The sequence below is a fragment of the Pseudorasbora parva genome, chromosome 16 (genome assembly GCF_024679245.1).
Source record: "Pseudorasbora parva isolate DD20220531a chromosome 16, ASM2467924v1, whole genome shotgun sequence".
Lineage (NCBI taxonomy): Eukaryota > Metazoa > Chordata > Actinopteri > Cypriniformes > Gobionidae > Pseudorasbora > Pseudorasbora parva.
In genome coordinates this window covers 28345078-28359758 of record NC_090187.1, presented here as the reverse complement: position 1 = coordinate 28359758, position 14681 = coordinate 28345078, and the positions used below count along the sequence as shown (strand labels likewise).

The following is a 14681-nucleotide window of genomic DNA, read 5'->3' as shown; positions in this document are numbered from 1 at the left end:
CCGAATACATTACATCAAATTTGGGCCACATTTGGCAAATATATGGCAAAGCCAGCACTGGCTAACCAGGGTGTACACCTAAACTGGCCCACATTGAGTGCAGCAGATGAGGCCCGATTATGGTAAAACCTATCTGGGCCAGTTTTGGCAAAGGTGAGGGATAGTAATCACTTTCAAATCTGAATGTGAACCTAAAGTGGGCCACATATGGCATAGCAAATATGGCTCGAACACATTACACCAAATTTGGGCCACATTTGGCAAATTTATGGCAAAGTCAGCACTGGCCAACCAGGGTGTGAACCTAAACTGGCCCACATATAATGCAACAAATGTGGACCAGTTTTCTTAAAAAATATCTGGGCCAGTTTTGGCAAAGATGAGGGACAGTAATCACTAACCAATCTGAATGTGAACCTAAAGTGGCCCACACATGGCATAGCAAATATGGGCCGAATACATTACACCAAATTTGGGCCACATTTGGCAAAATACAGCAAAGTCAGCACTGGCTAACCAGGATGTGAGCCTAAACTGGCCCACATATAATGCAGCAAATAAGGCCCAGTTTTCTTAAAAACATATCTGGGCCAGTTTTGGAGAAGGTGAGGGACAGTAATCACTAACAAATCTGAATGTGAACCTATGGTGGCCCAGACAAGGCATAGCAAATATGGGCCGAATACATTACACCAAATTTGGGCCAGATTTGGAAAATATATGGCAAAGTCAACACTGGCTAAAGAGGGTGTAAACCTAAACTGGCCCACATTAAGTGCTGCAAATGTGGCCCAATTATGTTAAAACATATCTGGGCCAATTTTGGCAAAGGTGAGGGACAGTAATTACTGGTGAATCTGAATTTGAACCTAAAGTGGCCCAGACATGGCATAGCAAATATGGCCCGAATACATTACACCAAATTTGGGCCACATTTAGAAAATATATGGCAAAGTCAACACTGGCCAACCAGGGCTTGAACCTAAACTGGCCCACATTAAGTGCTGCAAATGTGGCCCAATTATGTTAAAACATATCTGGGCCAGTTTTGGCAAAGGTGAGGTATAGAAATCACTCGCAAATCTGAATTTGAACCTAAAGTGGCCCAGACATGGCATAGCAAATATGGCCCGAATACATTACACCCAATTTGGGCCACATTTGGAAAATATATGGCAAAGTCAACACTGGCCAACCAGGGCTTGAACCTAAACTGGCCCACATTAAGTGCTGCAAATGTGGCCCAATTATGTTAAAACATATCTGGGCCAGTTTTGGCAAAGGTGAGGGACAGTAATCACTCGCAAATCTGAATATGAACCCAAAGTGGGCCACACATGGCATAGCAAATATGGCCCGAATACATTACATCAAATTTGGGCCACATTTGGCAAAAGTACAGCAAAGTCAGCACTGGCTAACCAGGATATGAGCCTAAACTGGCCCACATATAATGCAGCAAATGTGGCCCAGTTTTCTTAAAAAAATATCTGGGCCAGTTTTGGCAAAGGTGAGGGATAGAAATCACTCGCAAATCTGAATATGAACCTAAAGTGGGCCACACATGGCATAGCAAATATGGCCCGAATACATCACACCAAATTTGGGCCACATTTGGCAAAAGTACAGCAAAGTCAGCACTGGCTAACCAGGATGTGAGCCTAAACTGGCCCACATATAATGCAGCAAATGTGGCCCAGTTTTCTTAAAAAAATATCTGGGCCAGTTTTGGCAAAGGTGAAGGATAGAAATCACTCGCAAATCTGAATATGAACCTAAAGTGGGCCACACATGGCATAGCAAATATGGCCTGAATACATTACACCAAATTTGGGCCACATTTGGCAAAAGTACAGCAATATCAGCACTGGCTAACCAGGATGTGAGCCTAAACTGGCCCACATATAATGCAGCAAATGTGGCCCAGTTTTCTTATAAACATATCTGGGCCAGTTTTGGAGAAGGTGAGGGACAGTAATCACTAACAAATCTGAATGTGAACCTATGGTGGCCCTGACATGGCATAGCAAATATGGGCCGAATACATTACACCAAATTTGGGCCAAATTTGGAAAATATATGGCAAAGTCAACACTGGCTAACCAGGGTGTAAACCTAAACTGGCCCACATTAAGTGCTGCAAATGTGTCCCAATTATGTTAAAACATAACTGGGCCAGTTTTGGAAAAGGTGAGGGACAGTAATTAATGGTGAATCTGAATTTGAACCTATGGTGGCCCAGACATGGCATAGCAAATATGGCCCGAATACATAACACCAAATTTTGGCCACATTTGGAAAATATATGGCAAAGTCAACACTGGCCAACCAGGGCTTGAACCTAAACTGGCCCACATTAAGTGCTGCAAATGTGGCCCAATTATGTTAAAACATATCTGGGCCAGTTTTGGCAAAGGTGAGGGATAGAAATCACTCGCAAATCTGAATATGAACCTAAAGCGGGCCACACATGGCATAGCAAATATGGCCCGAATACATTACACCAAATTTGGGCCACATTTGGCAAAAGTACAGCAAAGTCAGCACTGGCTAACCAGGATGTGAGCCTAAACTGGCCCACATATAATGCAGCAAAGGTGGCCCAGTTTTCTTAAAAACATATCTGGGCCAGTTTTGGAGAAGATGAGGGACAGTAATCACTAACAAATCTGAATGTGAACCTATGGTGGCCCACACATGGCATAGCAAATATGGGCCGAATACATTACACCAAATTTGGGCCAGATTTGGAAAATATATGGCAAAGTCAACACTGGCTAACCAGGGTGTAAACCTAAACTGGCCCACATTAAGTGCTGCAAATGTGGCCCAATTATGTTAAAACATATCTGGGCCAGTTTTGGCAAAGGTGAGGGACAGTAATTACTGGTGAATCTGAATTTGAACCTAAAGTGGCCCAGACATGGCATAGCAAATATGGCCCGAATACATTACACCAAATTTGGAATATATGGCAAAGTCAACACTGGCCAGTGGCTAACCAGGGCTTGAACCTAAACTGGCCCACATTAAGTGCTGCAAATGAGGCCCAATTATGTTAAAACATATCTGGGCCAGTTTTGGCAAAGGTGAGGGACAGAAATCACTTGCAAATCTGAATATGAACCTAAAGTGGGCCACACATGGCATAGCAAATATGGCCCGAATACATTACACCAAATTTGGGCCACATTTGGCAAAAGTACAGCAAAGTCAGCACTGGCTAACCAGGGTGTGAACCTAAACTGGCCCACATATAATGCAGCAAATATGGTCCAGTTTTCTTAAAAACATATCCAGGCCAGTTTTGGCAAAGGTGAGGGACAGAAATCACTTGCAAATCTGAATATGAACCTAAAGTGGCCCATACATGGCGTAGCAAATATGGCCTGCACATAATACACCAACTTTGGGCCACATTTGGCAAAAGTACGCCAAAGTCAGCACTGGCTAACCAGAGCGTGAGCCTAAACTGGCCCACATATTATGCAGTAAATGTGGCCCAGTTTTATTAAAAAATATCTGGGCCAGTTTTGGCCAATAGGGACAGTAAATCTGATTGTGACCCTAAAGTGGCCCAGACATGGCATAGCCAATATGGCCAGAATACATTACACCAAATTTAGGCCACATTTGGCAAATATATGGCAAAGTCAGCACTGGCTAACCAGGCTGTAAACCTAAACTGGCCCATAAATAGTGCAGCAAATGAGGCCCAATTATGTTAAAACATATCTGGGGCAGTTTTGGCAAAGGTGAGGGACAGTAATCACTGGCAAATCTGAATATGAACCTAAAGTGGCCCAGACATGGCATAGCAAATATGGCCCGAATACATTACACCAAATTTGGGCCACATTTGGTAAATGTACAGCAAAGTCAGCACTGGCTAACCAGGGTGTGAGCCTGTTAATAGTTAATAACATTTACAGCCATGTTTGCCAAATATACAGTACAGTTGACATGTAGCCTGACAAGCCAGACCCACATCAAGATGTTTGGTCTGGAAACTCATCATTGACGGCTCAATCAGAGGGGCGGATAAATGGCTGTCTGTCAAACTCCCTCTGCACGCGATAGGATAGCGCTACAACCAACCAGAGCAACGAAGATGAAGCAGAGCTCGTTGATAGATTAAACATTTGCCGTATCCGATCGGCTAAACTCCGAACCCATCATCCCTTCTTAAGAATGACTTCAGTGCTGTTCTTTGTTCTTTTCTCAGAGAAAAGCTTAACTCCAAGTCTTCCAGAGTCGCGGTCAAAGCTGATTCGAAAGACCGCCGTTCGCCAGCTTCTGTGTTTACTAGAAGCACGCAAGCGCAACTCTGGCGTCATTATTTTAAGCCCCGCCCACCAACTCTATACACGATGTGATTGGCCTGACCAGAGTTTGGCGTTTACAGCTCAGAAGGGTATTGAGAGTTGCTAGACGACACTCGCAGCAGATTAGATTTGCTGCCGCTAGGGTGTGTCTAGATTTCTAGGCTAGTTGACATGGAAAATATGCCATAAATATAATTACAGTTAATTTAGATGTATAGCTAAAAATGCCCACATTTGAAAATATGGCATAATACTTTGTAACGAAATTGGGCTATGTTTGATAGGATGCAACTCTTAATTGTACAGTTTAATCTGGACAAAAAGACTATATCAGTTGTGGATTGGCCTGCCTTGTGATAAAAAAAGTACAACTTTAATTGTGTGTGTGTGTCTGTATGTGTGTGTGTGTGTGAGGTGTGTGTGTGTGTGGGCATGTTTTTGTTAAATATCAGGACACTGATTAAATGTGTATTATGCCATGGGTATGACACATGTGGGAGAGTGTGAAATATGAGCACATTACCCATGACCCCATTTTTTTAAAATGCTTATAAATCATACAGGATTAGTTTTTTTTTTGTTGAGAAAATGAAAATGCAGAATGTTTCCTGTGATGGGTAGGTTTAGGGGCAATGTGTGTGTGTGTGTGTGTGTGTGTGTGTGTGTGTGTGTGTGTGTGTGTGTGTGTGTGTGTGTACTTGTTTATATCATATTGTAGAGACCAAACAATGTAATATAAACCTGAGATCACCAGCCAGCGGTCCCCACAATGTAAACGGATTCATAAACATACTCTGTTTTTTGAAAATGTAAAACTGCAGCATGTTTCCTGTGATTAGGGGTAGGGGCAGTGTAGGGGATATAATGTACAGTGTAAAATCCATTACGCTTATGGAAAGTCCCCACAATTCACACAAAAAACAATGTGTGTGTGTGTGTGTGTGTGTGTGTGGTCTAGGTAAACCCTATGTTATGGGGACACAAAAATGGCAATATTTGAAATCCTTGTCCATGTGGGGATGTTTTTGGTCTCTATGAAGAAAACTAAATTAAAAATTATGCTTTTTGAAATTTAAAAAAAAAGTTTAGATTTCTCTGTGAAGGGTAGAAGTTTTAGGGGTAGGTTTAGTGTAGGGTGATACAATATACAGTTTTTACAGTATAAAAATCATGTTTGTGTGTATACTGTGTACACACAGACAGCTACAGTAGGTTGAAAATATGTGTGTGTGTGTGTGTGTGTGTGTGTGTGTGTGTGTGTGTGTGTGTGTGTGTGTGTGTGTGTGTGTGTGTGTGTGTGTGTGTGTGTGTGTGTGTGCGTGAGTGTGTGTGTGTGTGTGTGTGTGTGTGTGTGTGTGTGTGTGTGTGTCTGATTATGAATTGTTTGCAACAGGTCAAATTTGTGAACTGTTTTTAATGTTCCTGACTTGAATATTTGGCTGAGATACATTTTGAGTTGCTGTATGTGAAAATCTTTGTCATGATTTTAAGTAGGACATATTCCTGGGTCAACATATGTATATATTTATCCTGGAACACAATTCCTGTCATGAAACATAGTCCTAACCCCCTAACCCTAACCTAACCCAGAGGGAAATGATAGGTAAATAACTAGCACCAAAGCCTGCATTTAAACATAAACTTGACATAAACTTTAAGCTTGTCACTGAAATATGATTTGTTGATTGGAATGCAGGATTAACAATGTTATAAATATCCAGAAACAGTCTTGTTGAAATCACATTCACCTGTAAATGTATGGAACTGTAAGGCAGTGTCATCTTATAAACCGCTTCAAGTGACCCTGATATTCTAAATTATTATAAATAAAATACTCAATTTGTCTTTCATTTTTGCTAAATATTGACTTAAATATTGAATATTATCTGTATCATATATGTCCTGTCCTATAACCTGTCAGTATATTAATTGAGATGCATTTAAGAGTAGGCTAAATGAATGACAAATCAGCAAAACCTGCTATTAGAACATTTTATTGTTATTTTGAAGCCAACTTTTTTCAACTCTTTTTTTTGGTTATGCTTTCATTACAAAACACACACACACACACACACATATATATATATATATATATATATATATATATATATATATATATATATATATATATATATATATATATATATATATATATATATATATATATATATATATATATATTTAAAATCACTGGTTCGAGTTCCTATTTCCGGCCCTTTAAATTTAAAAAATAGCCGCGGAAAAGGCGCCCAAAAGACGGAGCTGCAGAGGAGGATTATTGTTTGGAGATTTGACGGTGGAAAACGGCAAAGAAAGTTAAGGTAAGATTTAATAAAAAAAATATTGCTTCGTTTTGGGGAATTGCTTCGTTATATTCAGTTGGAGTAACTTACTGCATGTTATGTGATATTAAAACGTTAGCTAATGAAAGCTACAATTGTTAGCTATCAAACATTAGTTATTTTGTCAATTCAAAACTTTTGCCATTGCCTGAAGGATTTTGTAAGTGACATAACGTTAGCAATTCAAGTTGATTATCGTTAGTTCACCTCTCTTTCATACATTTGTCACGTGATTTTTGATAATTACTAACTGCTAAATAAATGGTGATAAAATATTAATATCTGTCTGTTTCATTGCTGTACTAACGTTAGTCTATGCGGCTCTCACGTGACAAAAGTATGAACAAGGCCTAACATTACCAGAATAACCTAAATGAATCATCTGTTTCTCATAATTTGTTATTTTGCCTGCAATATGTATAGTTTTTATTATCATTATTTTATTATTTATTTTAAATATGAAGTTGTTATCAAAGTTTGCGCTACTTGGCGTGATTGCTAAATGATTTAAAGATCCAAGTCAGTAAAATGATCTGATCTTCCCATCACTAACGTTACAAAGAAGTCCTTCGAACTGAAAATCACATTGTCTTCTGCTGAAAAAAAAGCATAGACCAGCATGATTTCACTTTCACTCACTGTATACCAACCTGCAGTCAGTTCTGTATGGTCAACGTATTTTCCCAATTATAATGTTATAATTATAATGTATAATTTGAAATTCATCTATGTATAAATTTGACATTAAACTGCACTAACTAGTTGTATTACTTGTATTACAGAAACAACAGGATCACAGAGCAAGCGAGTAAGCTGTAGAATCCCACATCAACAGATGGCTTCAAATTGCAAGTGAGACAGAGGGAGAAGAGAAAAGGAGTAACGAAAATGGACACGCAAGTAATTTACACGGTCTATTTTGCTAATTGTTTGTAATCATTTGGAGTAAATCCGGGACTACACTTCACTTCACTTGTTAGGTCTATCTCATCTATTTCATCTTTGTTAATAAAAATTAGAAGAAATATGCAATAAAAAACAGTAATAGAAACTGTATATATATATATATTTTAGGGATGCAACAATACAGTTAGTCCACGGTTCAATACATAACCTTACTTTGGTTTTTAACCATGGTTTTCCGGTTCGGTTCGTTTTTTTTTTTTGCTCTTCTATTCTTAGGTGACAGGAACAGAAAAAGGTTAAGGAGAAAATGGTTTTTATTGCAATACTCTTTCTTTATTTTACTTAAAAGACTTGAAAACCCTTACTTAAACTTAAAACTTTACATAAAAAAATGTATACACATTCCCAGTGTATTGTATTAAATAAAATAAATATATATAAAGATTTACAGTGGCAGCTCAGAGATGTACAGTAGCATTTAAGTATGAAATTGAATGAATAAATGTAGAGTATAAACGTAAATGCGGGTAAACACCCTTAACTTTAGTGCATATGATTGGATATTTGCTCAAATCAGCGCATAGACTCAGGCAAACCATTAAAAAAAGAGCAGAATAAATAAAGAGGAATATTCAAGGGGGTAATCTAGCGCTCTGAAAGCGTTCCACCCATAGGGTGTTTAAATATTTTCTCCCGTTGCTTTTGCTCACTATGGGCTTCTCCCCATTCTTTTCCCTTGACTTGATCAGACCATTGCTAACCAAGCCATCACCTGCTGTTAGCATCCCATTGACTCCCATTCATTTTTGCATCTTTGACAGTGAATAACTTTACATCAGAGGCGGTTTAAAGACTCAATTTGTCCATTGTTTCTAAAGAAACACGACAATGCATAAAAGGCTCCGTTACCTTGTATCTTACACTATCGCCCCGCAGAAGCTGTTTTTGTAAAAATAGGCTAACTATTGCGTCATAACCAACGCCTCTGTCGCACAGTTGAGAAATTACCGTATAGACCTGAGGAGACGCTCGCAGGCAATCTTTACTGTATATGAGACAGTCGGGGGGACGTGGAGACATAAAGTCTGATAAAGTCAAGGGAGAAGAATGGGGAGAAGCCCATAGAGAACCAAAAGCAATGGGAGAAAATATTTAAACAATGTGATTCAGATTTCACTTTCCACAACTACTAGAAGACTCACAGCTGTCAGACAGGAGGCTCACGTAATATCTACGTCCTCAAGCTCAGTCTGAGCCTGCGTAGTTCGCTCAGCCATCAGGAAGTGAGTGCCTCTGATTGGCCTCATTTTTCCGCCGTTGAAGTCAATGGGATAGCTCTGTCCATTTCTTTTACTGTCTATGGGAATATTTCAAACGGGGGGAAATGGAAATAAATAATTAAATGCAAAACCGAAAAAAAAACACAATTCACCAGCGCATATTGAACCATGAATGCGTACCTAACGGTTCAATATTATATTGAGTATTGTGGCATCCCTAATATATATATATATATATATATATATATATATATATACAGCTCTGGAAAAAATTAAGAGACCACTGCAAAAAAAACTAGTCCTCAGAGTTGGGGAACATTGTCAGAGCAGAAGGAAGCATGTTTTCTTCTACACTCTAAACACGCTGGGTTAATAACAACCCAAGTTGGGTTGAAAATGGACAAACCCAGAAATTGGGTTGTTTGAACCCAGTGAATGGACCTTTTCAAACAACTCAATGTGTGGGTTTGACCATTTTCAACCCAACTTGGGTTGTTATTAACCCAGCATTTTTTAGACTGTAGGACAACCTTGTACGTGGTTTAATTCATGCGTCCTTCACAAAGACAAGTCTGCCCAATTCAAGCATTGCTGAAGCACTCCCAGATCATCACCGATCCTCCACCAAGTTTCACAGTGGGTGTGAGACACTGTGGCTTGTAGGCCTCTCCAGGTCTCCGTCTAACCATCAGAAGACCATGTGTTGGACAAAGCTGAAAACTGGACTCATCAGAGAAGATGACCATACTCCAGTCCTCTACAGTCCAATCCTTATGGTCTCTTGCAAACCTCAGCCTGGCTCTTCTTTGCTTCTCATTGATGAAGGGCTTTTTTCTAGCTTTCCACAACTTCAGCCCTGTCCACTGGGAGCCTGTTTCGAACTGTCCTCGCCGTGAACTTCACCCCAGCTGCCTTTTGCCATTCTTTTTGTAGGTCACCTGAGGTCATCCTATGGTTGTTGAGTGACATTCGAATGAGTTGGTGGTCATTCCAGTCAGTGTAGAGTTATTTTCGCCCTCTGCCAGTCTGTAACTTTGTTGTCCCCAATGTCTGCTGCTTGACCTTGTTCTTATGAACCGCCGTCTTTAAAATTTTAAGGATGGAAGCAACCCGACGCTCACTGTATCCCTATGCCAGTAAAGCCAGAATATACTTGTAGGCTTCCATACTTGTAGAGATGCTGATTTAAGAAAAAAATTGCAGTGGTCTCTTAATTTTTTTTCTCCCAGAGCTGTATAGATATTGTAGTGTTTTACTTATCTTTCAGGGAAGAAAAACAAATAATCAAATAAAATAAAAATCAATGTTTAGTCTTTAGTGTGTTTGTTACAAATGAATTGATCATGATTAAAGCTACAAATGTAGTTCAGTTAAGAACAGTGAGTGATTACCTTTTTTCTTTTATTGTTTCATTAACATAAATATAAAGACCTAATTCACAGATCTAATATAATGTGAGACATCATTTCCCCAACTGCTCCCCAAATGTTCACTTAAAACTGCATTAAGTTAGCCTGACAAGCCAGAGCCACATCAGGAAGTTAGCTCTGGAAACTCACCATTGACAGGGCTCAGTCCGAGGGGCGGGATAAACGGTTGTCTTTCAAACTACCTCTGCACGCGATAGGATAGCGCTACAACCAACCTTCTCGGAACCTTCTCTGCCGTCATTATGTTAAGCCCCGCCCACTGGCTCTACACACAATGTGTTTGGCCTGACCAGAGTTTGGTTTTTTACAGCTCAGAAGTGTATTTAGAGTTGCTAGACTAAACTCATGGCAAATTAGATTTGCTGCCGCTAGGGTGCGTCTAGATTTGTAAAATAGCATTATGTAACATTTGCAGTAAGATATCCCAAAACCACGAGGCCAATACTACATATTTTGTTCAGTTGAGAACCTTCAATATCCCAAATGTTTCCAACTATTTGTAAATCGTGAGAAAATTGCTATTTTAACCAAGGAACCGGGACGTGTGAGGGCGTCGCCTAACGATGTCATCATATCTCTTAACCCTCGGTTTCTGGTTTTATTCTGCTGATGCGCTTTACTCCGACTGTAGTGTTAACAAGTGTCACAGCAGCCGCTGAGTGAACGCACAGAGTAACGTCATAACATAATTTAAAACTCACTCAAATGTGTTATATGATAAACAGAACTGCGTTACCTCATACTCATTACCAGAAAAGCAGAAATGGTGCCGGCGACTATGGCATAATCAAAGTTTTTCGCGCTGCTCGTGAGGCTTGTGTTGTTCATCTCATTAACAATCACTCCAGCAGCCTTGCTCAGCTCCACAACACTCGCTCCTGCTCTGCTTCACACTGCAGTAACGTCAATAGGGATGTAATGATAAATTGTTATATCGCATTAATAAAATGTGACTATATGTATCATTGATGGAAACGATATGATTTGCAATATAGTTGTTTAATCCAAGGCTCAACTTGCTGTAGTAAGCCTATTTATAAGGTACAATTTACCCAGACACAAATTTACAAATGTACCTCAAATGTAAATTCTGTCATAATTCTCACCATAATGTCGTTTTTCGTTTAACTTCCAAATACAAATGAAGATATTCTTTATGAAACCCATTTTAAAGTCCATTACTCTCAAACTTAAACGATGCAAAAAATAAAGTAATCAAGTGGTCTAATCCAAATCTTCTGAAATCTTCAAGTCTTCTGAATAGACACAATGGCTTTATGTGGTGAAAATATTTAAAGCTACACTGTGTGATAATTTCCCCCATCTAGTGGTGAAAAGGTATTTAAACAACCAGTGATTATTAGTTTCTGTTCCTCTCAATTCCGATTTTGTTTTAACTCCTACAGTGGCCAATTTAGTCCAAGATTAACATGGCATCCAGTTCAACCTCGTCCATGAGTGCCATCGAGTGTTAAAACGCGAAAGGCGAAGCTTGAATTTACGGGTATGTCCCTCTTTGGCTAATGTACTTTCAAGATGGAGGGGCAACATGGCGACCGGCATTCGAACCCCTCACCCGTATGTATTTTCAATGGTATATTATAAACTTACGAGAATACTTTATTACTTGAAAGAAGTGCGTTACATCACATTACATACATTAATTAGCACATATTTTTGAAAGAACTAAGTGTTTTTAGCTAAGAATAAACTAAAAAAGTTACACAGTGTAGCTTTAACACAGTGAACATTCTGTAGTAAACACAGACGTTCAAATGATTGCGTGACGTGCGAAAACAACATGAAAGTGAGTTAAAATTCTTGGATGAGCTAAACATTTACAGTTTGAGAGCGGCCATTTTGACACACTTTCTTGCGATTAGAACTGTGATTGATTGCATTGATCATCTGAAATGCATGCACTGCTGGAATGACCCTCTTCAAAGTGAGAGCGCAAACATTATTTAAAGTGGCACTCCTCCAAAGTCAAAGTGCAAACACCATTTAAAGCGGCAATCCTTAGTGAAAGCGCAAACATAATTTAAATCACCAGATCACATTTAGTTTTAGTAGTATGATTATTCAAAGCAGTTTAGATGGTTCATTCTTACACTGCATTAATAGCAGGAACAGCAGGACATAGCGAGCATGAGCAATGCTGCCTGCATTGAAAGTGCGAGTAATTCGTGAGGGATTTTTGTTTTTTAATTTACAGAGTTTCAGTGACACTATTACATTAATAATCTCATTACATAGAATCATACAATGACAAAACATAATGTTAAATATAATTAATAATAATGCAATGGGGGAATATTTGTGGGTCCTGATAATAATACACAAATAAAAATATAATAACAATAAAAAAGTACAAAATAAAAATAAAAACTTTATTTCGGCTTATCGGGATACATATCGTATCGGGATACATATCGTGTCGGGAGTTCAGTATCGAGATACATATTTAATCGTGACACGAGTGTATCGTTACACCCCTAAACGTTAATAATCACTTCCATGAACATGATTTCTGAGTCCTATCCCGATTTTTATCCTACCGGCTGTGAGGTGAATGCCACATGTCCCAAGATCTTTCCCAAAACTGACCTGATTGTCGCTTGTGCAGATTAATATTAAGATCTGTTTGATCTTTCTGAATTGTAGAAATTAACCAAATGATACAAGGATCAGCAGTTGTTTCTGCACTGAAAGTAAATCCAGACACGATTAAAATCAACGTTTGGGAAGCCAAATTTTCAGTATTTTTTGCACAAAATAATAAATCATGTCAATAAAACCCTAATTTTAGTGTTTAGGATGTTATAATCTATATACATAAAAGTGACATACACATTTTTATATAAATATGGCAGCGATAAGGTACAGTAATGGTTTTATTTGGTGTATTCTTTGCTAACAATCTTTCATTCTTATCCCGAGGTTACCATTGTCAGCTGGATCTGCTCCAAATCCAGATCAGATGGTGGACCTGCACCTAGACATCAACGCAGCCCTAAATGTCAACAGATAACATGTCAACTAGACAACTCCTAGAGACGGATCCCCTGTGAGGAACTTGCTAACAGCCATCAACACAGATCCTCTGTCCTCTGCACAGACCCCTAAGGCCAGCTTCAACTCCATGTCGGCATGTTGTATCCTGATCTTCAAGCTGGTGGATCTAGATGAAATATTCTGAATTATTGCAATCCATAGTCTGACTTGTAATGCAGCCTGAATCATATTCACACCATGTTCGTTGGCCAGAGACAACTGGTCCCCCAACTCAGCCTGGTTTCTACCAAGGGTTTTTTCTTCTCCATTTCTGTCACCTGATGGATTTTGGGTTCCTTGCCACTGTCGCCTTAGGCTTGCTTAGTTTGGGACGCTTAATATTCTACAATAGGGGTGGGCTATATACTGGTAGATATGATTAACTGGTAGAAATGTATCAACTGCTACTGATTTTGGACCATCATCTCTATCGTAGTTACGTTGCTGTTCTGCTTGTGTGGTAATGAAATCTTATCATCTGCCTGCATTTTTAAGCATTATGGTTAAAAAACAAGGGATTTTAAACTGCTAAAGTGCAGTAAGCAGTGAAAGACACCTCATTTGACGACTTGTGCACGCTGTCAGAGAGACTGTTTCTAAGCACAATTTTTTTGTATCATTGGCAGCAAGAATTACAAAATGTTTATGGTATTTCTAATGTCTATATAATATTGATTTAATTGCACTGATGCTATTGGAGGAGAACTGAACTGTGCTGGATCATGTTTTCTGCAAAGCTGCTTTATAGCAAATTGAACTGATTTCATAATTGATGAACCTTACACAGTTATTGAACAGAACTGAATCAACACTGACCTGACTTCAGCTGTGACACTATTTTCTTTTTAGGGCTGCTTTACTGCAGAATTTAACTCTGTTTGAATAATTAAATAATTATTTTCATGTTTATTCCTGTAAATCTGCTTTGAAACTTTATAAAGCATTAACAAAGAAAGGTAACTTGAATTGTGCAATGGCCTGATTGTTGACCAGATTTGGCAAACAGCATGTGGGCCACATGAGGATTGTGTAAAAGACCAACTGTGGCCCACATTAGGGTCAGTTCTGGTTTATATCAGCCAAAGCAAGGTATTAGATCTGGGCCTGACCTGGGCCAGAATTAAATTTAACTGTGAGCCATATGTGGGCCATTTCTGCTTCATGTGTTTTGTTCATGGCTGACATGTGGCATTGCTATTGCTTGATTGTGGCCCAAATCTGGGAAAAAAAAGTGGACCACTCAAGTGCCATCATTTCACACGGTATGTGGGCCAGAGCAAGGTATTAGATATGGGCCAGACCTGGGCCAGAATTAAATTTAACTGTTAGCCAGATGTGGGCCAT

At 39.0% G+C, this 14681-nt stretch overlaps 1 long non-coding RNA gene across 1 annotated transcript; it reads left to right on the top strand.

The window, feature by feature from the left end:
- The first annotated feature begins 6520 nt into the window (after positions 1–6520).
- LOC137043745 (uncharacterized) lies at positions 6521–14332 on the top strand. Its single transcript, XR_010898567.1, has 3 exons — positions 6521–6646; positions 7450–7567; positions 11690–14332. It is a non-coding gene; the product is annotated as an uncharacterized lncRNA (long non-coding RNA).
- The last annotated feature ends 349 nt before the right edge of the window (positions 14333–14681 follow it).